The sequence below is a fragment of the Hemicordylus capensis genome, chromosome 11, assembly GCF_027244095.1.
Source record: "Hemicordylus capensis ecotype Gifberg chromosome 11, rHemCap1.1.pri, whole genome shotgun sequence".
NCBI classification, from domain to species: Eukaryota; Metazoa; Chordata; class Lepidosauria; order Squamata; family Cordylidae; genus Hemicordylus; species Hemicordylus capensis.
Genome location: NC_069667.1, coordinates 19198174 through 19224939, shown reverse-complemented (window position 1 = coordinate 19224939; position 26766 = coordinate 19198174). Strand labels below are relative to the sequence as shown.

General features: G+C 46.9%; 1 long non-coding RNA gene across 2 annotated transcripts in view; it reads right to left on the bottom strand.

The window, feature by feature from the left end:
• Positions 1–20161: 20161 nt before the first annotated feature.
• The window catches only part of LOC128335286 (uncharacterized), a 34399-nt gene continuing 27794 nt past the window's right edge, over positions 20162–26766 (bottom strand). The window contains exons 4-5 of one of the 2 annotated variants that reach the window (XR_008311564.1): positions 21512–21754; positions 20162–21054 (exon numbers count right to left, since the gene is read on the bottom strand). This is a non-coding gene — a long non-coding RNA (uncharacterized LOC128335286). The remainder of the gene's footprint in view (positions 21055–21511; positions 21755–26766) is intronic. The other variant, XR_008311563.1, reaches the window with a different exon arrangement.

Genomic DNA, 26766 nt, shown 5'->3' with positions numbered 1-26766 from the left:
CCGGAGGATGCAGGGGTGAGATGGTCCCAGTGGGGTTGAGCAGGCAAGGCAGGGAGAATTCTGCCAGGAGCAGCTCCAATGGGGCAGCCATATTGGGCGTGGCAGGAAGTGAGGCCAGGGAGGGGGTGGGGCTTGGAGTGGGCTTTAAGCCCGGTCAGTTCTGTACCAGGGCATTATAAAGTCAAGGCAGCTGATGAGGACAACGGCTCTTGAGCAGGGGAGTTGCATGTTCCTCTGGAGTGGGAATTGGCTGGATGCAGCAAGCCAGGAGGAGGGCCGAGGTGATGAATGCAATACAATGAATATTTATATACCACTTTTCAAAAAAAGTTCCCAAAGTGCTGTGTATAGATATTAAATAAGCAAACAAATAAATATGGTCCCCCAATCTAAAAAAGAAGCATAAGATAGACACCAGCAACAGCCACTGGAGGAATGCTGTGCTGAGGAAGGATATGGCCAGTTGCTCTCCCCCTGCTAAGTACAAGAGAATCACCTTTCTTTCTTTTTTAAGTGCCTCTTTGCTCAGTTAGCAGGGGGACTGCTAAGCTCTTCCCCAGCCTACTCTGAGGCTGACTTTGTCTGTTCCCATCCTGTAATTCTGGATTCAAGAAAGGCCAGGAACACACACACCCTTAGAGCCTTATAAAAGAAATTTTAAAAATAAATAAATGTTTTTTTAAAAAAACAATTTCAATAAAACAGCAGCAGCAGCACACTGAAGAAGATGGGCAAAAGCTGGCCATCAAATGCTGTCATTTTTAAAATTCCCCTTTGCCACTGCTAGATTCCAACCTGGATTTTGAAGTAACTTCCTGTGGACCAGAAAGAGTTATTGTAACAAAATTCAAAACATTAGAATCAGTTTTCATTCCACATATATGTCTGTGGAATTTTGCACATCAGGTGAGGCAGAATTCCCCCTCTTCTTTCTGCTGTTTTTGCAGTAAAACCACACCAAAAGTAAATTTTTAAAATGAATTAAAAAATTAAAACCTCAGCACAGCATTCCTATTCCAGTGATAATTTTATAAACCTCCAGTTACTTTTGCTAATTTCTACCTTCTGTTTCTTTTTAGATTGTGAGTTATTTGGGGACAAGGAACTATCCTATTTTTCCCCCTGTGTAAACCACTTGGACTACTTTCTGTTGAGAAATGGTAATTAATTCCTGGTGGTAGTAGTAGTAGTAGTAGTAGTAGTAGACAAACAAACAAACAAACAAACAAATAAAATAAGTAGTAAACAAACAAACAAACAAATAAAATCTCCCCCAAAATCACTCTGTTTTAAGACATATTTTATTTGCAAAATTGCACCAAAGTAAAAATGTGCAAAAGATCTTTTAGAAAACATTTTTATACCATAGGAACATATGAAACTGCCATATACTGAGTCAGACCATTGGCCTATCTAGACGAAAAAGGAATTGGGGACGTCTAGGGAATGTGGGTCCACCTTAAGTGGCGCAGCAGGGAAATGCTTGACTAACAAGCAGAAGGTTGCAGGTTTGAATCCCCGCTAGTATGTTTCCCAAACTATGGGAAACACCTATATTGGGCAGCAGCCAGAAGTCAAAATCGACTTGTCGGCACACTTTTACCTAGGGAGCGTGGAGGCCCTGGACTTTGGACTCTGGGGACAATTCATGGTTGCTACCAGAAGACCACCAGCTCTCATCCCTTCGAACCTCAGGCATGTGCTGCTGTCGGAACAACCTTTCCCCCTCACTGAATCCGGTTCTTCCTCTCTTTTTCATGGAATGTTTTCTTTTAGTTTTTAAAATATGTGCCACCACAAATCTCCCCCCCCAAAAAAACCAACTAAAGAGTTACAGAACAATAGAGAAAAATAGACAAAATAACAAGTTTCCTAAACACAAAATAAAAGAAACTCTTCTTTTCTTGTCTTTCAGGTAAGTGACATCTGCACACCCCAAGCCAAGAGCCTTCAGTTCCGGATAGCAAATTGAGGGTATGCTACTTGCAGCTTTCTGCTGCCTGACAAACTCTTCTAAAAACCAACATGTGCATTTCCAACTACATATTTCAAAAATCATAAACATCTTATTCTGAGCCGCAAAGACGCATCGGCAAACTATAAAAGGAGGCTCAAGAGCCATAGATTTTAACCTAACTCAGAAAAGAAAGAAAGACAGAAAAGAAAAAGAAACCCCAAACCAAAACACAACCTTCATCTTTGAGGCAGCTGTTTGAAATATGAATGAACGCTTAAATATTCAGATTTTTAAAATGCAATGATAAAAAGCAGTTATTGATCTAACACTGCATGTTCCTTGGGGCGATCTATGCAGCCTACTGGGATTTCTATGGGGGTAAAGCAACAAAAGGAGGAGAAAGTACCTTTTCAATTGCAAATACTGTCCATTTATTCATGTGCCCCAAGAATGCAGATACTAATGATAGGTTGCTGGAGTTGGAGAGAGAGAGAGAGAGAGAGAGAGAGAGAGTTTTCAAAGGTCATTTTCATAGCTAAGACTCAAAAAGAAGAGAGCTGGTCTTGTGGTAGCAAGCATGACTAGTCCCCTTAGCTAAGCGGGGTCTGCCCTGGTTGCATATGGATGGGAGACTAGAAGTGTGAGCACTGCCAGATATTCCCTTCAGGGGGAATATCTTGGAGATGCTGCCAGGGAGGGAACTTGGAACCTTCTGCTCTTTCCGGAGTGGCTCCATCCTCTGTGGGGAATCTCTTCCAGTGCTCACACATCAAGTCTCCCATTCATATTTAACTCTCCCATTCATATGCAACCATGATGGACCCTGCTTAGCTAAGGGGACATGTCATGCTTGCTACCACAAGACCAGTTCTCTTCCCTACAAGACCAGCTCTCTTCCCTAGACCAAATGAGCCGGTGGCAACTGCAGACGAATCTCTCCTGATGATATCAATGGGCGGTGTGTCTCCTAGTGAAGAAGGCCTTCTCTTAAGTACTCAGGGCCCATGCTGTTTAGTACTTTATAGGTTATAACCAAGACCTTATATTTTGCCCAGAAACTTATCTGCAGCCAGCGTAGATCTTTTAAGATAGGAGTGATATGTTCTCTCCGAGATGACCCAGAGACCAACCTGACTGCCACATTCTGGACCAACTGCAGTTTCCGGACTATGTACAAAGGCAGTCCCACACAGAGTGCTTTGCAGTAGTCAAGTCTGGACCAAGATTTTTGCACCAAGAAAAGACTTGGTGTCAGGATAAGGGTAAGAATGAAGAGAATGTTGTATTCCATGGAGTACAATCTTTGGAGGACATTCCTGACAATTTTCACTTTCATTCCTCTGAAAATATTGATAAAGTTTTGCAGGTGTGTGTGTGTGTGTGTGTGTGTGTGTGTGTGTGTGTGTGTGTGTTTAATAAAGCTTTTAAAAGCTTTGAAAACACCATTGCAAATGTGGCCACAGCAGGCCTGATGGTCAGGACAATCAAAGCATGAGAACACACTGAAATCTGAAAACCCTGCAATGTTCTCTTTCCCATTTCTAGGGGTATAGAGCTTGTCAAAGATCACAATGAGCCTTCGTCCCCCTGATGGTACCATCCAGCCCAGCTGGCTCATGTTCTAAGACTTCAGCCAGCCTAACGGCTTTATGTGACAGATCTATATCTTCAGCATGTGGGTTACTGGGAGTGTTAACTTCTCATTGGGCCAGTTATCCTACTGAACTGCCCTGCACTCGGGTGCCACACTGCAATCCAACACACTTCTAGGAGCTGGTCACCATATCTTAAGAAAGATATTGTAGAACTGGCAAAGGTGCAGAAGAGGGCAACCAAGATGATCAGGGGCCACGAGCACGTTCCTTGTGAGGCAAGGCTACAGCATCTGGGGCTGTTTAGTTTGGAAAAGAAGTAACCACAGGGAGACATGATTGAGTTGTATAAAAGTATGCATGGAGTAGAGAGAGTGGACAAAGAGAAAACGTTCTCCCTCTCACAACACTAGAACCAGGGGTCATCTCATGAACCTGGTGGCCAGGAGATTTAGGACCAACAGAAGGAAGTATTTTTTCACACAGTGCGTAATTAATCTGTGGAATTCTCTGCCATGGGATGTGGTGATGGCCACCAGTTTGGATGGCTTTAAGTGGGGCTTAGACAAATTCATGGAGTACAGATCAATGGCTACTAGTTTGCTGGCTATAGGCAACCCCAAGTCTCAAAGGCAAGATGCCTCTGAACTCCAGTTGCAAGGGAGCAACAGCAGGAGAGAGGGCATGCCCTCCCCTCCTGCCTGTGGGCTTCTCAGAGGCATCTGGTGGGCCACTGTGCGAAACAGGATGCTGGACTAGATGGGCCTCCTTGGGCCTGATCCAGCAGGGTTGTTCTTATGTTCTTATGTAGCTTTGTGGGAGCATGTTGATGAAGAGTCAGGCAAACAGTTCATCAGTCAACAGTATCCTTCCGTGGCTTGTGAACGTGAACGGTTAAATGCTCAAAAATGAGTTTGGGAAATAATAGCTGTCTTCAGTCCAGAAGGCAAAACCGGACCAGAGAAACCATCCAGCAGAAAAGCAACATTCTTTAAGAGGATCTGCAACGGGGCGGCTTGTCACACATTATAAAGGGATTAAAAGGAATAGCAATAAATGCTCTTGTTTAGAAATGGAATCCTGCCTTAACACCTTCCAGATAAGCCATTTCCCCTCCCATTAGACCTCTCTCGGCTCTCAATCTTCTCTTTTGTCTTGGCTAAGGACTTGTGGTGGGGACAATGGTGGAGGCCAGCCAAGTGGAATTATTGTCATTCTGATAGCAGGAACAAATGGAAGAGAGGAAGGTGGGTGGTTCAGATGGAGCCTGGACCTCATTACCATCCATTTCTGAAGCATCCATTCATGTTAGGGAAGCTTCCGCAGGAGAACTTTCTGTCTACTAGTGCAGAAGGTGAGCTAACAATCCAGAGAGAATGTTTAGTGCTTGGGAATTCTAATGATCATGAGAACTGTGATTATGACTACAAATATTCACAATATATACTGCTTTTCAACAAAGGTTTCCAAAGTGCTTTAAACAGGAGAGAGAGAGAGAGAGAGAGAGAGAGAGATGGCTCCCTGTCCCCAAAGGGCTCAAATCTGAAAAACACCAACAACAGCCACTGGAGGGATATTATTATTATTATTATTACATTTATATCCCGCTTTTTCCTCCAAGGAGCCCAGAGCGGTGTACTACATACTTTGGTTTCTCCTCACAACAACCCTGTGAAGTAGGTTAGGCTGAGAGAAAAGTGACTGGCCCAGAGTCACCCAGCAAGTATCATGGCTGAATGGGGATTTGAACTCGGGTCTCCCCGGTCCTAGTCCAGCACTCTAACCACTACACCACACTGGCTCTACCCACTGGCTAGAGAACATCTCCTACTAAAAGGCCATATTTTTACAAAACCCATTAATTATTATAGTTTCTGAAACGTGCAAAATGCATCGGTAACCGAATCAGAAAATTTGGACATTGTTCCTGATTCCGTCACCAATGTATTTTGCACATTTCAGATAAAAATGTTTCACATTTCAGATGTTTATTGCACATTTCAGGTAAAAATATGGCCTCATAGTGCGATCATGATTATTTTGCTAATTTTAATAAGTGGTACATTTTATATTATCTTCGCTGGGTTTTGTTAGCTCAACCCAATATAAACAACCAAACCGCGATCAATACCATCCCGATAATGCATGCCATTTAAAAGAGACATCACATTTTGTTTTTGCTTGCCGAAATAATTGCACATCATTGGTACATGATATGTTCCAAGGGACCACATGGGAATGAGTCCCCGTCTCGACTGGCATGTATGTCCCATTAACATTAATGATAGCTCCTCACATTTGCAAAAAGGACAGGGGGCCTCCAGAGACAGGAGGAATCCAAGTTTGCATGCAAGAAGATGGGAAAGGAGATAATAGCCTAACAGAAACCAGTTCACTGACAACCGATTCCATTGCAGTTAGCAGTCCAAAAGGATCCTTTTCTGTTCCTGCTGCGTCGAGCTTTGAGGCTGCCAAGATGAGCAACTGCCTGTCATACCCATCTGTGCACAACGGTTTATGTCTCCCTTCTGCTGGATTCCAACAATCATATTCTCTCCCGAGAAGTGAGAGTTTTGTAATTTTGTCGGTTTTGAGCCAACGTGGGATAATGACAGGAAGCTACCTTCTGTCGAGTCAGACCACTTGTCCATCTAGGAACATAGGGAGCTGCCATATACTGAGTAAAGCCATTGGTCCATCTCGCTCAGCGTTGTCTACCCAGACTGGCGGCGGCTTCTCCAAGGTTGCAGGCAGGAGTCTCTCTCAGCCCTATCTTGGAGATGCTGCCAGGCAGGGAACTTGTAACCTTCTACGTGCAGGCATGATCTCCCCAGAGCAGCCCCACATCTTACAGTGTGGTGTAAGATTACAGAGCAAGCATGGTGTAGTGGTTAGAGGGCTGGACTAGGACCGGGGAGACCCGAGTTCAAATCCCCATTCAGCCATGAGACTTGCTGGGTGACTCTGGGCCAGTCACTTCTCTCTCAGCCTAACCTACTTCACAGGGTTGTTGTGAAAGAGAAACTCAAGTATGTAGTACACCGTTCTGGGCTCCTTGAAGGAAGAGAGGGATATAAAATGTTAAAAATTAAATTAAATTAAATTAATAAATACAGTACTCACGCATGTAGTCTCCCATTCAAATGCAAACTAGGGCAGATTGTGCTTAGCAAAGGGGACAATTCATGCTTGCTACAACAAGCCAGAGGTTGCCGGTTTGAATCCCTGCTGGGGTGTTTACCAGACTATGGGAAACACCTTTATCGGGCAGCAGAGATATAGGAAGATGCTGAAAGGCATCATCTCACACTGCGCGGGAGGAGGCAATGGGCAACCCCTCCTGTATTCTACCAAAGACAACCACAGGGTTCTCTGGGCACCAGGAGTCGACACCAACTCGACGGCACAACTTTACCTTTTACCACAAGACTGGCTCTCCTCCTCCCATGCAGTATGAGATGATGTATTTATTTATTTATTACATTTTATATCCCGCTCTTCCTCCAAGGAGCCCAGAGCACTACATACTTAGGTTTTCTCCTCACAACAACCCTGTAAAGTAGGTTAGGCTGAGAGAGAAGTGACTGGCCCAAAGTCACCCAGCTAGTCTCATGGCCGAATGGGGATTTGAACTCGGGTCTCCCTGGTCTTAGTCCAGCATTCTAGCCAGTACACCACGCTGGCTTTTTCAGCATCTTCCTTTCAGCATCTTCCTATATCGCTGCTGCCCCATATAGTCCCAGCGGGGATTCGAACCGGCAGCCTTCTGCTTTTTAGTCAAGCATTTTCCCACTGCACCACTTCTTTCTGTAGGCAGGGCCAAAGCGTGTAAGATTCTATTGACTCACAGTTAAAGCCTTGGAAGGGGGGGAAATACCTAATGCTGTATTTACCTGAACCCCCAAGACTAGGTTTTTTTTCCTAGTTCTTTGATGTTAGAAACCAGAGAGTAGTCTTAAATCCAGACTCCTGTTCCTTTTGGGTAAATAAATTCAGACTCTTCATTTCGAGTAAATGCAGGTCTTTAAGCATATTTAACCACTACTTTTTCAGGGAGTTGTCTTAAATTCGGAGTCCTCTTTGATTCTAGTAAATACATCTGGGTAAACTCCAGATGAGGGGTGACCAGCTCGGGACACTCTCTAGCTCAGCACTACACAACCTCGGCCCTCCTGCAGGTTGGACTACAACTCCCATCATTCCTGATCACTGGCCACTGTGACAGGGGATGATGGGTGTTGTAGTCCCAAAACAGCTGGAGGGCTGAAGTGGTGTGGCTCTGCTCTAGCCGCTGGAGACAACCTGCTTCAAGGATTCATCCCTGTCTGGCACAGAGCATCCTCAGGAGAGGCTCAGCTCCACTTAGCAAGGTGGTACGTGCTTGCATTTGTTCTCTTCGGCTGAGCTGGGGATATTGCTCCTGTTCCTCCCTTTCAATTTAATCCCATCTTTACACGCTTTGCCTTCTCCTTCACACCTGGGTTGCTGAAGCACTGGTCCACCGCCTTCCTGCCAGCGATCGCTAATGCTGATGGAAAGATTCAGTCAGTCACGCAGCAGCGGGATGAATCGCAGGGGCACTGAACTCTGCATGACTTGGTGAGACCTGCAGAACTTCAAATTGGAAATGACATAACCAGCCAGTTATAGCCAATGGTGATCCTGTCCCTTTGCTCAGCAGAACGGGCCATGAACCCAACCTGCAAAACACTTACTGATGTGAATCAACTCAGTGAATTCCAGCGGTCAGCGTTGAAAGTTATACAGATGACCCATTGGATCTCCATCCTTCCGATCAATTCAATTATCTCGGCCAAGCCGTCGTATCACTCTCCATGCTATAGCGAGGCTGGAGAATGGTCCATTTAATGCATGCTTCTCTCACACACACTGCAGGGCCAGAAATATTGCCTTGACACCTGAGTGTATTTTAATCACTCGGGTTCACTGTATACATTTACATAATTCCGACACCAGATCATCAAAGAGTGCACAAAAAAGCCATCCTGGAAGCAGCGCTAAGCCCGATTCGTGTGCAGGCTTCGTGCTGACTCAGCGAGCCGATCTTCCCAAGCCACCAAGGAAACCTCTCTTGTGTAAGACCTCATCAGCAGACATTATGCAAGGGACTTAAGGAATTCGTGTACAAAGAGAGACTCAATGCATTAAAGATTTCTGATCTCTCGCCAACGTGCAGCCAACTTCGCGCATCTCTGTGAAAACCAGGCTGATCTGCCCAAAAGCATTATGGTGATTTGTTGGTTTATTTGTACACTGCCCCAAACTTCCATATCTGGATGGTTTACAACAACATAAAACAAATTAAAACAGAAATCAAAACCTTAAAAAAAATACACAAGTCTAGTTAAAAAGCTTGGTTGATTAAATGTGTCTTTAAAGACTTTTTAAAAGTTGTCAGAGATGGTGAGGCTCTTATTTCAGCAGGGAGCTCATTCCAGAGTCTCCGGATGGCATCAGAGAAGGTCCGCCCCTGTGTAGCCACCAGGTGAGCTGGTGGCAACGGCAGATGAACCTCTCCAGTTCGTCTTCCTTGTAGAAGGTAGTCTACCATGCTGCTTCAGCCCCTGTAGTTCTTCTACATACCAAGAGGCCAGTTTTGAAGCGGATCAGAGAGGATGCTTAGGAGCGCTCATGTCTACTGCTCTGGTGAGTTTGCTGTTCCAATTCTTCACCAGAACATTAACAGGATCACCAGCAGAGCCAACACTAAACCCTTCCAAGGCTTCTTGGAATCCTATTGGATCCAATAACGTCCTCAGGTGGACCATCACAATAGGCCCCTCACCCCTGCAGAGGTGGGTCCGGACTGTGAGTCCAACCTTAACCAGATGATGGTCCATCCGTGACAATGGGGAAATCACAGGAGCCCCACAGAAGAACACCCTGATCAGAGTAAAAGACCAGGCAGAGTGTGTGTCCAGCATCGGTCCCAAGGCCGCTTGGGATAACCCCATTGTTGTCATGGCTGCTATGAAGTCCTCCTGAGCTGCCCTGGAAAAATTGGTCTTTAAGTGAACATTCAAGTCCCCCAGCACCGCAAGCCTGGGAGACTCCGCCAAGCCCGAGACCAAGTCCGTCAGCTCAGTTGGGCAGCAGGGTGATGGGTACATCAACAAGAGTCCCAGTCTATCCCTGGTCCCCAATCTTAAGTACACACATTCAATATAACCAGACACTTCAACAGAGATCCTGGTAAGAGAGATGTTATTCTTATGTTATTCTTATATTCTTTGATTGATTGATTGATTGATTGATTGATTGATTGATTGATTGAGTGCCGTCAAGTCAGTGTCAACTCTTAGCGACCACCTAGATCGATTCTCTCCAGGATGATCTGTCTTCAACTTGGCCTTTCAGGTCTCTCAGTGGCGCATTCATTGCTATCGCAATCGAGTCCATCCACCTTGTTGCTGGTCATCCTCTTCAGTGGCTTCCAGGGTGGGCAAGGGATTGTGGGGGGTGCTTCCCCCCTCCATCCCTGCCGGAGCTGGCTGCATCATTGTGGGCCTCCATGCGTGTGTGGAGTTCAATAAAATGGCCTCTGCACATGCGTGGAGTGCATTTTATTGACCGCCACACATGTGCAGAAGCCCGAAACGGGTCCGAACCAACCCTGCCTGCTCTGACAGGGTGAGGAGAGCCCCTGCTGCCCCCCTTGCCCATCCCAGAGGCCACTGCAGCCGCTGCCGCCGCCACCACAGCCAGTGGTGGCAGCACCTTTAAGGTAAAAAAAGTCATTCCCCTCCTGCCCCAACTCACTATAATTAAGCCCCTGCAGCAGACCCTCATGTCCTTAGGTTCCACACCCCGGTCACAATTTGCCCTGTTTGATTAATTGGAGAGGGATAATTTTTCTAAAACTAGAGTATCCCCGAGCAATGCGGCTGGTCAGTACCTCACCACCTCTGTGCTTGTCCGGCACAACATCCTTTCGCTGAAAACCAGAAGCTATCATTTCATGGAGTCTGTCTGAGACCCCCTTGGGGAAAGCAACCAGCAACCCAATGGCGTTGGAAGCACAGCTGGGTCCCAAATTAGCCAGCTGTGATGAGCACTAGGAATTAGGCGCCTTGGACGTGGTGAAATAAGAGCCCAGAAACACAAGCTGACAATTCACAAGAATGTACATCGTTAAAGCTCCTTTCATCAAGACACCATCTCCCACACGAGGAGGACTCAAGCAGCAGGAATCAGGGAGGCAAAGCACAGACATATACGAAAAGAAGATTTTGAGCCATCTGACCCAGAAAAGTAGTGGAAGCGGTAGTAGTAGTAGTAGTAGTAGTAGTAGTAGTAGTAGTAGACGACTCAGCAGCAGGCACTCAATGATTACCTCGTCTGACATAGTGAAAAATATAATTTTTTGAATTATATTTTTCTGTGAATACTGCTCATGATCATCACCATTATTTTATTATTAGTGAAAATAACCTTTTTGATCTGAGCCATCGGTTCTTCCTATTCGCTGAGAATAAGGCACAAAAGGCATCCCGTAAGGGACACAAACAATTTTGGGCTGAAATAAGGGGCATTCTTGCTAAAAAGGGATTGCTGGTAATTCCTAGTCCTAAACTATGTCAAGCTTTAAAGGCCCCCTAACATTACAACATTACAAACTACTCACTGAGCAAAGAGGTACCTTTTTAAAGTGGTGATGCTCTTTATTTAGCAGGCGGAGAGCAACTGACCCTATCCATCCCCAACACAGCATCCCTCCAGTGGCTGTTGCTGGTGTCTATCTTGTGTTTCTTTTGAGCCCTTTGCGGACAGGGAGCCATTTGATTTATCTATGTGTATCTATGTAAACCACTTTGTGAACTTTTCTTGAAATGCGATGTATAAATATCCGTCATATTCGTAACAGGTCAGAAATCCTGCCATATGACTGACAGTTCCGGCGGTGTTCATCTGAAGAAGCAAACGCTACCTGTAACTGTGATGGCAGGCATTGGCCTAAATCGGACCCTTGCCAAATAAAGTTTTGATATAACTAACAGTTATTCCTGCACAGATTTATAAACCCAATCCTCTCTAATAAAAGCCTTGGTGTCCGTCCGTGGACGGACACCAAGGTGTGCGTTCGTGCCTCCCTGGGCTGTTCTGGGCATGTGCGAAGCGCATGCCCAGAACAGAGCAAGGGAGACACGACTGCCAGCACCCGGTGGCCATCTTGGGCGGCCACAAGCAGCCGCCCCGAAGAAGCCGGAGAAGCGGCGGCGGGAAGAACTGGCCGAGGCGCAGCCAAGGCCTGGCCGCACCGCCGAAGCCGGGGGGGGGAAGAAGCGGGGGGGGAAGCTGGCCGAGGTGGTGGCAGAGCTGCCGCCGAGGCCTGGCGGCGGTGCCAGAACCAGGCAGGAGGAAGAATTTGGGGGCATTACCCGGCCCGGCCGCGGAGGCCGGCCGCAGCCCAGCCGGAGACGGCCCGGCCAAAGACTGGGTCGCGGGGGGGGAGAGGCGACGGCGGGCCCGGCCCGGCCATGGAGGCCACAGGCGGCGATGGCCCACCCAGAAAGGCAAGGCCGGCGGTGGCGGGGGGCCCTTGCCTGGCCAGGGAGACCAGCCGCGGCATGGAGGGAGCAGGCGGCCATGTTGGGGAGACCGGGGGCGGAGCGGGGAGACCGGGGGATGGACGGGGGTGGAGCGGAAGCCGGCGGCAGCATGAAGGCCGATGGCGAAGGGCCTTGCCCGGCCGGAGACGGCCCGGCCAGAGACTGGGTCGCGGGGGGGGAAGAGGCGGCGGTGGGCCCGGCCCGGCCCGGCCCGGCCGCAGAGGCCACAGGCGGAGCGCACAACTCTCCTAGCGCCCGTTAATTTAACGGGCCTAAAAAAAACTAGTGTCATATATAATTCAGTCCTAGTCCAAAGCAGCCACATAATGTGACTCTGTGGTCACCAGGAGTTGACACCAACTCAACGGCACACTTCACTTTAGTCCAAAGCAGTCCCACAGCTTGGGCCCAGAGTATTTAAGAAAGAGCCTTCCTTGTCATGAACCCTGCCACCTATTTTGACCTTCTGGAGAGATCCAGTTACGGCTGCCACCAGCTCATTTGAGGGCGACTCGGGACGGGTCCTTCTCTGTGGTTGCTCCGGGGCTTTGGAATAAGCTCCCTGTTACAATAAGAGCATCTCCTCTGTTTGTTTCCAGGAAGACCCTCAAGACGCACCTGTTCTCGCAGGCTTTTAACTGGAATTAATTTTAATAACTTGTTGTATGAGATTGTTTAATAACTTGTTTTATGAGTTTTAGTGTGTCTTGTGGCATTTTAATCTGCCTTCACTCTTCTATGTTGTGTTTTAAATTTTGTACACCGCCTAGGGATGTACATATCAGCCAGTAGAAAAATATAAACATATAAAAATCTATCTATGTGGTCGCTAAGAGTTGACACTGACTTGACGGCACTTAATCAATCAATCAATCAATCAATCAAAATATGATAAATGAAATAAACAAATAATTGGTTATTTATGCCATATAGATATATTTCTGTGATACTGGAAGGATAATGTCTATTTTAGATTTTTTTTCCCCCCTACTCTTTCTCTTTTCCAGTGGTGGTGCTCCGGGTAAAGCCTGGCTTTGGAGCCAGCACCTCCACCACCCATGTAGGCAGCTAGGTGGCCAGATTTGGCGTTAAAAAAGCCAAATTCTGGCTCACAGCCCATTTGACCCACGAGTATACCCCTTAGGTTCTGGGAAGATTTTTGGGACATGGGAAGATTTTATACCATACTGTAGCAGACCAGCTGCCCATAAAGAGCTGGCCACAGTAGGAGTCGCAAGTGGGTGGCCAGACAGGCAAGAGGGATGGAGAATGCCCGCTCAGTCCCCCGCTCGCTCCGATGGGAGATGTGCCTGCATGATGGGGGGCACCAGTGTGGATGGCACGTGACCCAGGCCCCCACTTGGCACCCTAGACAACTGCCTTGGTTGCCCAGTGGACATGCCGGCCCGTCTCTTTTTTCAATGCCATAAAACTTGAAATTTAGCCAGTTTTTGGCGTTCAGATGCCCCTCATAAGAACATAGGAAGCTGCCATATACTGAGTCAGACCATCAGTCCATCTTGCTCAGTATTGTCTACACAGGCTGGCAGCAGCTTCTCCAGTGTTGCAGGCAGGAGTCTCTCTCAGCCCTGTCTTGGAGATGCAAGGGAGGGAACTTGGGACCTTCTGCTCTTCCCAGAGCGGCCCCATCCCCTAACGGGAATACCTTCCAATGCTCATATGTGGTCTCTCATTCAAATGCAAACCAGGGCAGACCCTACTTAGCAAAGGGGACTATTCATGCTAGCTACCACAAGACCAGCTCTCCTCCTTGAATGTGCCGATATTGTGCCCCCTTAAAGCGAGGCCCTAAGCTGTAATTTGCTGAGCTCGGACCGCAGTCCAGCTCTGACGGGGACAACCTGCATAAACACAACAGTTCAGGACTAACAAAATGAAGTACAGCACCATTCTTCATCCAAGTTACCAGACTGGGTCGGGTGTGCTTGTCCGTCTCTGTATTCCAGCGACGTACTCGGAGAAAGCAGGAAATGCGGCAGTGCAAAGTAATTAGCCACGTTTGCCTTGTCCACAGATGAAGAGGCCGCTGCAGAAGCCAGTGTTGTTCTGCAGACTCGATCCATTACGAGACACAACTTGCAACTGCCCTGCAGATTACGACTCAACCGACCCAAAGGGCTTTGGCTCGTTTTGAAAAATGTGCGGGTTTGGGAGCGATAACATTAATAGAGCTGGCAGTGACCTATATATGCTGCCTTATTAATTGTGCCCGTCTCTGATGGCACTGCTGCTGTCGTCATTAACGAAGAATTCTGTGTTAATTTCACTGTCTTGAAAGGAGAGAGAGAGAGAGAGAGAGAGAGAGAGTGTAAGTCAAATTAAGGATGTTTTAAAACCATAAACCATAACCAATGTGCTACATGGCACATTCTTAATTTCTTATCTAACCTATTAAAGAACTGGCAACATTTAAGGAGATGCTAATGAGCATCAGTAATTCGTATTCTAGCAATTGATTCCCCTCCCTGAGTCAGCACTGGAATGATCAAACATTTAATCATGATTTTACATTAGAATCCCTGATAGTTCCAGAGCATGGTCTATGGGCACAGGATACAGCCACCTTGCTGAAGCTAAGCAGATCTTGGTGTGGTCAGTGTCTGGATGGGAGACTCGTGTATGCCACCTTAGGGGATAGGGCCGTAGCTCAGTGGTAGAGCATCTTTTTTTTGCATGCAGAAGGTTCCAGTTTCAATCCCTGACAGCATCAAGGAAAACTCCTGTCTCAAACCTTGGAGAGCTGCTGCCAGTTAGTGTAGGCAAATGAGGTAGCTACCTGGGTCGCCTTGCTTCCACACAACCACTTCTACTCAGGTTTTCTTCTTACCTTGCTTCCAAACAACTGAAAATTGGGAGCACACACAGCTCCCAAACCTGGGTAGCACACAGTTTTTGATTGTGTGGATGGCCTCAACATTGAGCTAGAGGGACCAAAGGTCTCAGTCGGTGGCCTGGTTCACACGATCATTTGAATCTAGGTTTAATGTGGGTTACTAACATGAGCATGTGTGAACCTATGCCAAGGGGGTTTACAGTCCAAGATGAACTTGAGATTCTTGCCTTGCCGTGGGTTCACACAATCATGCTCATGTCAGTAACCCACATTAAACCTAGATTTGAATGATCTTGTGAATGAGGCCAGTATAAAGCAGCTTCCTACTCCTATTTTCCTGTCTTCACATTGTTCAGGATTTTCCCAGCATTGGATCCCCAGAAGTTGTTGGACTAAAACTGTCATTGTGGATAGGGATGATGGGCCTTGTAATCCATCCACATCTCAGGAACCATGTTGGGAACCCCTGGGCTACCTGACCCCTTTTTAAAGTGGAGATGCCAGGGGTGATAAACCTTTTTAGGTTTATCTTAGGTGTGTCTTTGATTTTAACTCAGAAGGGAAGTGTCCTTCAACACAATGCAAGCCTGCACATTTCCCCAGAAATGTTCCTTTGAGATCTGGTCTTGTGGTAGCAAGCATGACTTGTCTCCTTTGCTAAGCAGGGTTTGCAGTGGTTGTATCTGAATGGGAGACTACATGCGTGAGCACTGTAAGATATTCCCCTCAGGGATGGAGCCACTCTGGGAAGAGCAACTAAGTTCCAAGTTCCCTCCCTGGCTTCTCCAAGACAGGGTCTTGAGAGAGACTCCTGCCTGCAACCTTGGAGAAGCTGCTGCCAGTCTGTGTAGACAATACTGAGTTAGATGGATCAATGGTCTGACTCAGTATATGGCAGCTTCCAATGTTCCTCTGTGTTCAGTGGGGCTTGCTCCCAGGTAAGCAGGCATGGGATTGAAACCTTAGACGTGTACAATGGTGCTCTATCTACAAGACTCCCACCTGAGGGCCACAACCTGAAAATCATCTCAGATTTTGCCCCCAGACCTGTGGAAGACAAATACACCTCTCCAACCTCCCACATGTCCAGCCTTTCCACTCCCACCCATATCCCCCCACTCCGAACCCAAAACTACACACGCCGTCCTGCACTCCATACAGAAAACTCAACACTCCCAAGGGTGGGATCATCTGAGAAAGCCAGCAAACTCACTTATTTATAGATCCCTGCAAACTTCCGGATGGTCTGTGAACCATGGCTAATTTACACACTCACAAGTGCTTATTAGAATGATTCCGGGACTGGCTGTAATCATCTTGTTTACATGTTTGTAAACAATGATTTTCTGATGATTATTTTAATTAGAGAACCCCTCCATTCAGAAGGCTTCTGCGGAGGAAACCTCACTGCTCTTCAGTGGACCCAAGCTGGCATTCACCAGAAGCTGCTGCGTGAAGCTGTGTGAGCAGATTTAGCCTTACAGGGTTAAGTGTGCAAACTGGGAAATCTGAACTCAGCTCTCTCCTTAGTCTCAGCCTTCTCGGTCTGCAATATAGTAATAATTCTCCATTGTCCTGCTTTTCATTTTCAAAAATTCTGCCCCATGTTCTTGCAAAGAGGTCTGCTTGGATCTGACAGCTGATGTCTTGCAATACTTACCTTGCTTATTCTCATTGCAGGTCTCTTGCAAAACTTATCTCGCTTATTTTCATTGCTGATTTGTTTGTTTGTTTGTTTGTTTGTTTGTCTGATTGATTTTTATACCGCCCCTCCCAATTTGGCCCAGGGCAGTTTACAAACATATATTTTCATATACATTTACAAATATATATATATTTAAACCAGTAAAGGGAATAAACACTTCAGGTGAAATCAGCAGGAGCAAAAGCAAATGATACAATACTGCAAATGCAAGCACAACATGAAAATACAAAGAAGTAAAGCCGCCTTCTTCTCCTTACGTATCCATTTGAAATGCTCCTTTCTTCAGGAATCCTTTCAAAAAATATTACACCATGCAAGAAATGAACCAGAGAACGTTGGAGAGTGTGGGCAGGCAGTTTTATTTCAGGGAGATTGCATTGTAGTTGTCTGTCTGGCTTGCAAATAGCCGTATTTTAACAGAAGAAATTGCTTTAGACATATGCTGAGCAGCACTTTGCTGCTCCAGTCAGCCAGGAATTGGCACCTTTACACAGGTGTAATGCCTCCCAATTACCCAAGGTCTGTTTATGCCTAGCAAATATAATGTGTCAATTTCCAGGTGCAATTTGTTGTAATCTGGCAGGGTTAAAAAGGAAACGCAGATGTATGGGTTGTTGTTGGTTTTTTCCCAAGTGAAAAAAGCAGCACGGTTTCCCCGCACTCTTCTGCCAGATTTGCTGAGGTTTGGAGATATATGGAATGAATAAATATCTCAGGTTAGCTAGCAATTGTTGCTGGCTTTTTTCTCTCTCGGCAGGACGAAACATCAAGTGGAAGGAAATTTTACAGTTTCCAGGCAGATGGGACATTGCTCCCCCAAAATGCAGCCAGTCCCCTGAAATATGTGGAGGCAGAGGAACTCTTTCCCCTGGACTTCTGGGCCAAGGTCCAGGGCCTCCACACCCCCTGGGGACCCTCAAATCCTCTTTCGTCAGTCCCGGGTGGTGTGGTCGCCACCACACCACCAGCCCTCTCTGTGCCAGGTGGCCTGGTGTAACCTCTGCTTTGGAGACAGAGGAAGGAGTGGGGAAAGAAATATGTGGGATGGGAATCTGTTGAGCATTGAAATGTTTGCGCCAATGCATATTTGCATAAGTATTCCCGTTTTATATTCTTAACATTCTGGTGAGTTCAGTTGCTGTTTGTGCCCTCAAGAACCCATGTGTTAAAAATACTACATGGGTCACGGGTGGTGGTGGTTGTGTGTGTGTGTGTGTGTGTGTGTAAGGGATGATGCTTAACTTGCGGGGCGGGGTGGAGACTCCAAAGGCTTTAGTCCCAGGCTCCAATATTACCTAGGTGAACCAATGTGTGAAGGAAATGACTAGGCACACATCCTGTTTTGAGAGCAGTATGGTATAGTGGTTAGTGTTGGGCTAGGACTGGGGAGCCCCGAGTTCTAATTCCCAATCAGTCATGAAACCCACTGGATGACTTTGGGGGCCGGTTTCAGCCTAGCATACCCCACAGGGTTGTTTCGAGGATAAACATAACTAAGTACATTGTGGAAGTGTGGGATTTACATGTAAAAGTAAAGTAATCGCACTGGTGATTATCATGGAGGGGAAGGACATAATTTTCTAGATCTATCAATTTCTCCTGCTTTATCGTCTTCTTCAGCTGTGATGAATCTTCGATACTGTGCAGAGAAAGTGGCAAAAGTTGGGTCCCCCCCCGCCCCCCAGCACTCTCTCAGTACTGGAACTGGGGCACTGAAATGGATGGAGTAGCCCATTTGGGGACAGAGAAAGTCACTTTTCATACCGAGCAGAATTCAGCTATAGCAGGGTTCTCAAATCTGCGTTTCCAGATGTTGGACTACAGCTCCTATCCAGAAGGCCACTGTGGCTGAGGATGATGGAAGTTGTAGTCCAAAGTCTGGGGACTCAAGTCTGAGAACTCTTGGCTTATGGAATTTGCCGTCATAAAGTGTGGTGATGGCCTTTTGAGAGATTTCAGACAGATTCACAGAGGAGGAGAGGTCTAACAACACCATATAGCGATAACAGCTAACCAGAACTCCAGGCAAGTGGAAACTCTTAAGAGCACTGCTGGAGGGGGACCCCAAAGGGTCATCTAGTCCAACCTTCACTTTCCCACTGGAGTCAACCAAATATTTCCAGGGCACCCTCAGGCAGGTCATGAAGGTAATAGCAGGGCATGAAAGCAATAGTTCTCTCCTGTTACATGTCCCCAGTATCTGAACATGGAGGTTTCATGCAACATGAATAGCAGCACCTTTGGGGAGCAACATTTGGAGGGGGGAGGCAAAAAGCAGCACCTTTTTGACCACAACAAAATGGTCATGATCCTGCCCCTCACCCACTTGCCACTCCAGAGCCACATTAGCAAGATTCAAGCTATGGGAAAGTTGCAAACGTGGGGTGACTCAAGTTGTCAGTTATTTATTATAGTTTTACCCCAGAGAAGGGGGTAAAACACAACAGGGCCCTTTGGCCTTCTCCCCCCTCGGGCGCCATACTGTCTCATGGCCAGCCCTAAGTGGGATAAACATAACGGCTGACCCCTTACTTCTGTGGGGCGTGGCGCATGTCTTGTGTGCAACCTTCTAAAACAGGAAAGGTTTATTGGTAATTAATTTACTTTGGGTAGTGCTATTAATATGCACAGAACTCCTCGAAGAAATGGCATTTCCCAAGAAGGTAAAAAACGACTCCAAGACAGAAGCTGGCGCCAAGGTGTGGCAATACAGATTCCTGCAGATTGGCCAGGAGGGGTGGGGGGAGAGGGAGGGAGGGGGGAGAGGAAGAGGGAAGGAAGGGTGAGAGGGAGAGGAAGAGGGAGGGGAGGGGAGAGGGAGGGGGAGAGAGGAAGGGGAGGGGGAGGGAGGAGGAGGGAGAAAGGGAGGGGGAGATAGAGAGGGGGGAGAGGGGGAGGGAGAGAGGGGGGAGATCCTGGTTTTGCTATTGGGTTTTAAACTATCTCCATCCTGTTCTCTGTTTGGGACCAGCCCAGTGCCCACTGCTTGGCATACCTGAGAAGAGGATCTCAGGGCAAATGGCCAATATGTCTTGAGAGCCAGTTCTGCAATGGACACCAAGCCAGGGCCACCACCTGATTCCAGGGGCCCCCTGGCAAAATGCCCTCCCTGGGTTCTTTCCTACTTTGGTCCTCCTCCTAAGTTTTCTGATGGAACATAGGAAGGAAGAGTCTTGTCTACACTGACTGGCAGCAGCCCTCCCATAAGGTGACCTCATATGGTCATAGGGCAAGCATAACAAGCAACACCACAATGTTGGAGTGATGTCAATATATGCCATTAGATGTTTGGCAAATACCAATAGTAAAAGATGCATTGCCCTGTTCAGGTCTTGTTCTTTGCTGAAAGCTACAGATCACAGCTGGTGAAGGCATTCCACACAGCTACATCTTGCCTCACCATTTGCACTTTCGCTCAGCAACTCACCCTGCTCCCGATGAGACAATTCATGGGGAAAGCTCAAGAAAGTGAAACCATTCATCTCAAGACCTCAGAATACATTTTAATCTTTGCACCACTTGGTTTTATCACCAAAGGCTGCTCTATTATACTTCAGCTTTATGTGGGTCATAATAAAAACCATGTGTCAATGTCCATAGTTTAAGAATTTGTTGCACATCCGTGTGGTTTGAGTTAGTGCGTTTGAAAACAGTCTCTGCACACAAGATTTTATGCTAAATGAAACTGCCCAGAGTTACTTTTTTTCATTTTTTCCATGCACAATTGATACAAAACCACTTTAGGATCCAAAGAAGATGGTTTTGCCTTACAAAATTCCAAAAGTAAGATTTAAAGGAAGTGGGAAGGGGGGAAACTTCCAATAGTGACCAAAGAAAAGCACATTCTTGGAGGAAATTATGCCTCCAAGCTCCACAGAAGACAAATTGATCTATAAAGCAGTATCAGTGGTACAACCTCTTCCACATTGCCTAAAACAATGTTTCATATGTCTGTGAGCAACATCTGTCCCATTCACCTTCTCCTGAACAGCTTCATCAGTGTAGGAAAGGGGTATACTGTCAGAAAACCAGGAGGGACAGAAACTGTGTTTGGAGAACTTGTGATGTTTCACCGGGAAGATGGTCACACAAATCCTCCATTCCCCTAAGAACAGCTGTGTGGAAAAGATTCTCTCAGGGCAGAATTAAGGGCCCTTTGGCATCTGAAGCCAGTAGTAGACCAATCCTCTCCCTCCACCCTATTTGCATATTTGAACTTTCCAGGTTCACGCAAACAAGCCGGGCCATGCTGCAGCAGTCATTTCCCCACCATTTGAAGGCCATTTTGCTAGTAGATGCACCTTGTAATCTCCTTGAGGCCAGGACCTTTTGTTTTCCTCATTTGATCTGTATCTCAACTGCAACCAGCACCTTGACTGCAGGGGCGGGAGGAGAGAGAGAGAGAGAGAGAGAGAGAGAGAGAATGAGAATCCATAGAACATAGTTAAATTCAGTGACTTTCGGTCACAAATGTTTTGCACAACTTAGAACGAGCGTTTTAAAAAACTACAGTAAAAATCCTATTGTTCACAGGCACATTCATGAGACGGAATGAATTCAGTCAATGACCACAGAAGGATATTAAACATTTGCTACCACTTTGCATAGTCCTTTTATTATCTATGGGTAACCCTCAACATCTACCAGACCTAAGCCACATAGAATTCCTGATCCCCGGCTGCCTTTGCAGTAGGATGATCTCCTCCAAAGTGATCACAAGAAGATGAAGGCAGACTTCTCGAGAGTGATTGCACAGAAGGTTAATTTCCCAAAGTTTACATGGGTGTGAAGAGGGGGGGTGAGTGAGTGAGTGAGTCACACTTCAAATGGTACCCTCTCTTCCTGCTTTATGGTCCTCCTGGGCTGGCCGGCCTCTCCTTCCTCATCCTGCCTGGATCGGTGCGTCTCTCATCGCAATGGCTTTCCACATCAGATGACGTCCTTCTTGCTGGTGCCAAGAAGCCAAAACACCGGATGCTGGACCGTAGGGCAAAGTATTCTCCACCTCCAAATCCAGCAGCCACACTGACCACTGCGTGACGCAGTCTCTTGAGTCACTTTGTGGCAAAGGCAGCCCTTTGTGAAGGAAACCATCATTATTAAACTGCCTGGATTGATTCGCTAGGAAGAGCGTGGAATGAAGTCCCAACTCCGCTACGGCACCCGGCCCCACCCCAGCCCCGAACGCCCTATCTGGTCGAATTAAACTTTCAGCACAGGCCCGGGGGCTTTTGATCTATTCACGGTGCCATCAAGGTCTCTTAATAGGAGAGAATTTAGCGAAATGCGTTCAAAAGACCGAAACCTTCATTGGAACCAGAAATCCCCTCCCTATTTTCACACTTGTCCAAAAGAATAAAGGAGCGAGCCAGCTTCAAATGCCGCTTGACAGATGGGAAGACCAATGGCTATTAAAATCCTTGATCTCTGGAGTCAGAGCCATGGTCAGCCCGGAGAGACAGACATCTCTATTTTGATGTTGACCTCAAAAGGAAAGGGGCTTGAGTCAACAGAGAGGTCAAAGGGCAGAAAACATCCCAAGCAGGGGGGCGATGGTGCTTTGAACTTGGGGACAAATGCACTAAACGGTGCCCAGTTGACAGCAGGGCTTCCTGACATGAAGCCTCGTACAAAGATAGCCATGGCCGATCCATAGCGTCCATCATTTGGGTCTCCTCTAAGTAGCACGGGGTGGGGAAAACCGAGTGGAGAGCACTATTCCTTCTAAGGCGTGCGCTCACACCGTTCCTGATGTCTACTCAGTTAATTTTAGATCCCGCTCAGGTTGAATAGGAATATATAGGAATATAGGAAGCTGCAATATACTGAGTCAAACCATTGGTCTATCTAGATCAGCATTGCCCTTGAAGAATATCCAGAAACTGTAGCTAGTGCAAAATGCGGCAGCGAGGGTTTTATCCGGAGCTGCCCAGTGGGAGCACATCACACTCATTTCGAAAGAGCTGCACAGGCTACCAGTTTGTTTCTGGGTCCAATTCAAGGTGCTGTTTTTGACCTTTAAAGCCCTTAACGGTTTGGGCCCGGGATATCTGAGGGACCACTGGCTCCCAAGGGTTGCTGCCCACTTGGTCATCTGAGGGGGCTCTGCTCTGGGTGCCGACAGTGAGGGAGGCTCGGTTGTCCTGCATGCGGGACAGGGCCTTCTCTGTTGCTGCCCCCAGACTCTCGAATGCTCTCCCGGTGGCTATTCGCTCTTTGGTCTCCATCACAGTTTTTAGAAAGCATGTTAAATGGCTTTTTACCCAGGCTTTTATATGATTGTCTCTGCTCCTGCTTCTTTGTATTTTGTACTGTTTTTATGCTTGTATTTTAAATCTTTGATCAGATTTGTTTTATATTTTAGCTTAATATTTTAATTGTGTTATTTTTATAGTCTTGTTTTCAAATTCTGTGTAAACCGTCTTGGGATTGTTTTTTAAATGAAAGGTGGTATATAAATTTAATTAATAGATAGATAGATAGATAGATAGATAGATAGATAGATAGATAGATAGATAGATAGATCGTCTTCACAGACTGGCAGCGGCTTCTCCAAGGTTGCAGGATAAAAAAATCTTGTCCTATTTTAAAAAAATAAAAATCTTGTCCTATCTTGGAGAAACTGCCAGGGAGGGAACATGGAACCTTCTGCTCTTCCCAGAGTGGCTCCATCCCCTGAGGGGGATATCTTACAGCACTCACCCATGTAGTCTCCCATTCAAATGCAAACCAGGGCAGACCGTACTTAGCAAAGGGGACAGTTCATGCTTGCTACCACAAGACCAGCTCTTGTTGGGAAGGCCCAACTCTGAATGCATGCACACAAACTGCCTTGATACTGCCTCCCAGAACAAAACTCATTCCGCACACCGATGAAAAAAAATTAGAGAGAACAGTGGTGGAGAGGGAAGCAACTCTTCTCAGAGCGAAGAAGTGGATGCGGTTTTCCCCTGCCCCTGACTAAGCAAGTCTCTGTTGCTTAGTTATAGAGAGATTCTGGGTATGAGACACCCGTATGACTGCTGAGAAGTGAGCAGGCCACATGGGGAAACTCTACAAATATAGACATGTAGTGGAGTCTAACTGCCTTTGGGAGCACCATCAAGTTGTTTACCCCAGCAGCCGATCAGCAACCCCTTCGAAGACCTTTTTTATGGACGGTTTATATTTGTTTCTCTGCTGGGATTGTACAGCGGGATCAGGCTTCACTCTGGGAGCAAAAAATGTAGGCCACACCCTGGCTGTGAATGCAACCTGATGGAATGGTCAGGGTTGCCAGAGCTGGTCCCATGGTAGCAAGCACGACTTGTCTTCTTTGATAAGCAGGGTTTGCCCTGGATTGCATTTGAATGGGAAACTACATGTGTGAGCACTATAAGACGTTCCCCTTCGGAGCCACTCTGGAAAAAGCATCTGCGTGGTTGCATGCTGAAGGTTCCAAGTTCCCTCCCTGGCAGCATCTCCAAGATAGGACAAGATATTTTTTTTAATAGGACAAGGTTTTTTAATTGAACCAACAAACTACCAAAGTATACAGTACATTGCCAAAGCACAATTATATACGAAGTGGTTGTTTGTACATCATATATCTACAAAGATTTACACACAAGGATTTGGTAGCCTACAGGGTTATAAAGTATATGCAGACAATACTGTAACTCGGGGTGGGGTGGATTTCAAGGCACATCAGGTAATCGGGTGGGGGGGTTACGTCCAATGTCCATTTCCGCAATTTGTCCCATTGCTGTTTAGAAGAGATACTCTTGTCTTTTTGCACTTAACCATACAAACTTTTCCAGAAGAGATTTACTGTCTCGTCCATGTGAACCTCTTGGTCGTGTCTTCCCTCCTTATTCGTATGCAAGAGCGTTGCATAAATGACATAGGGCTGGGAGAGGCTCCTGCCTGCAACCTTGGAGAAGCCGCTGCCAGTCTGTGTAGACCGTACTGAGCTTGATGGACTAAGGGTCTGACTCAGTATAGGGCAGCTTCCTAGGTTTCCTATTGATGTGTTTAGAAAACCAAAGAAGCTCCATTTTGCCTAGAAAACCTCATTCTAACTTAAAGTAACCCAAGCTGCAGACTCAGAGAGAAGCCGAATTCACATCACTATGGCCAATGCTTCTTGGGCTGTGCTTTAAGCATCAGATACCGTGCCGGGTTCTTGGTCAACTGCCTCGAGCAGCCATCTCTGCTGTTTTTCAAGTGGGGGCCACTTTGGCAAAAAGCCATCAGCGTGCAAGCCTCTGCCCACCACGCTGCAGTATGTACTGCGCTTTCTCGGTGTGGGAGGGCCCTTTCAGAGAGATGATGAACTCTTAAGAGTTCTGTTGGAAGGCACTGAGAAGGGCAGTGGTGCAGGTTCAAATGCTGGACATCGTGGTGTGTGCTGTGGGTGACGACAGACTTGTACATTGCAGAGACCCTTTGGGAGCAGTGTTCCCCATAACAAGGAATCCCAGATGTTGTTGACTACAGCTCCCAGAATCCCTAGCTTCAGTGGGCTTTGGCTGAGGATGCTGGGAGTTGTAGTCAACAACAGCTGGGGTTTTCTGCTAGAGGGAACACTGCTTGGGAGTGAGTGGGGGAAATCAGGGGCGGCCCTTCCTTGAGGCAAGGCATGGTGGCCACCTCAAGCAGCAGAGCTCTGGGGACACCAGTGGGGTGGCAAAGTGCCCCTGCTGCACTCACCACCACCTCACCTGCCTCCCACCACCTGGAAAGTGGGAAGAAATTGGTGCCCAGCCGCATGCCCAACAAGTCTTTGGCCACCACCTGAGGAGAGGAATCTAAGCACAGAGACTCATTACAAAGGAACATTGAAAGCTGCCTTCTACTGAGTCAGACCATTGGTCCATCTCATACTGCACGGGAGGAGGCAATGGCAAACCCCTCCTGGATTCTACCAAAGACATCCACAGGGCTCTGTGGGCATCAGGAGTCGAAATCGACTTGTCGGCACACCTTACCTTTAGAACTGGAAAGGGTGCAGAAGACGGTAGTCAAGATAAGTCAGGGGGCCAGAGCACCTTTCTTACAAGGTAAGGCTACTGACATTGGGGGCTCTTTAGCTTAGGAAAAAAGTGACAGAGGGGAGACATGACGGAGGTCTATAAAATCATGCATGGTGTTGAGAATGTGAATAGGGAGAGGATCTTCTCCCTCTCTCAAAACACTAGAACCAGGGGTCATTCTATGAAAGTGACTGCCAGGGAATTTAGGACTGGCAAAAAGAAGTACTTTTTCACCCAGCGCCTCATTAATTTATGGAATTCTCTGCCACTGGATGTAGTGGAGGTCACCATCTTGGATGGCTTTCAGCAGGGCTTAGACCAATTCATGGAGGACAGGTCTATTAATATAGTCCTGATGTCTATAGGATACCTCCAGCCACAGAGACAGGATACCTCCGAATACCAGTTGTAGGGGAGCAACAGCAGGAGAGGGGGCATACCTTCACTTCCTGGTTGTGGGCTTCCTTAGGATCTAGGGGGCCACTGTGGGAAACAGGATGCTGGACTACATGGGCCTTGGGCCTGATCCAGCAGGGCTGTTCTTATGTTCTCAGTAATTTGGGGAATACTTTTGAGGGGGGGAATACACCTTGCTTTTATTTCTCAGGCCTAAAACAGAACTAATTGGGTATTCTCTTCACGCTCTTTTCATTATAAGGGTGACCAGAAGCAGATTCTTTCATAACGCTGTCTGTTTCATGAGGCCAGCTGGACTATCTGTGGGGAATTTGGGGTCCCCCACCGTGCTCACGTGGTTATTTCATTTCTGATTTCTCCTGCATCCTCTGCAGTTAGTGGAAGGAGGGGGAGGAGAACCCCCCGCAAACAAAGACATTGTTGGAGGCTCCGGTATGATCAAGGAAAGTTACGACACTGTAACAGATGCTGCAGGAAGCTTCAAGCCCGACGAGAGAGTATTTAATGCATCAAACGAGATTTCTCTATCAGACATGGCGTTTGTTTGAAAGGCATCAGATGTGGGGAACTGGCCTGTCAGCAAAAGATAACAGGAGTCATCCTGCATACTGGCAACGGATGAGTCAATTCAGATAACGGCTTCGGCTCAGGGCAGGT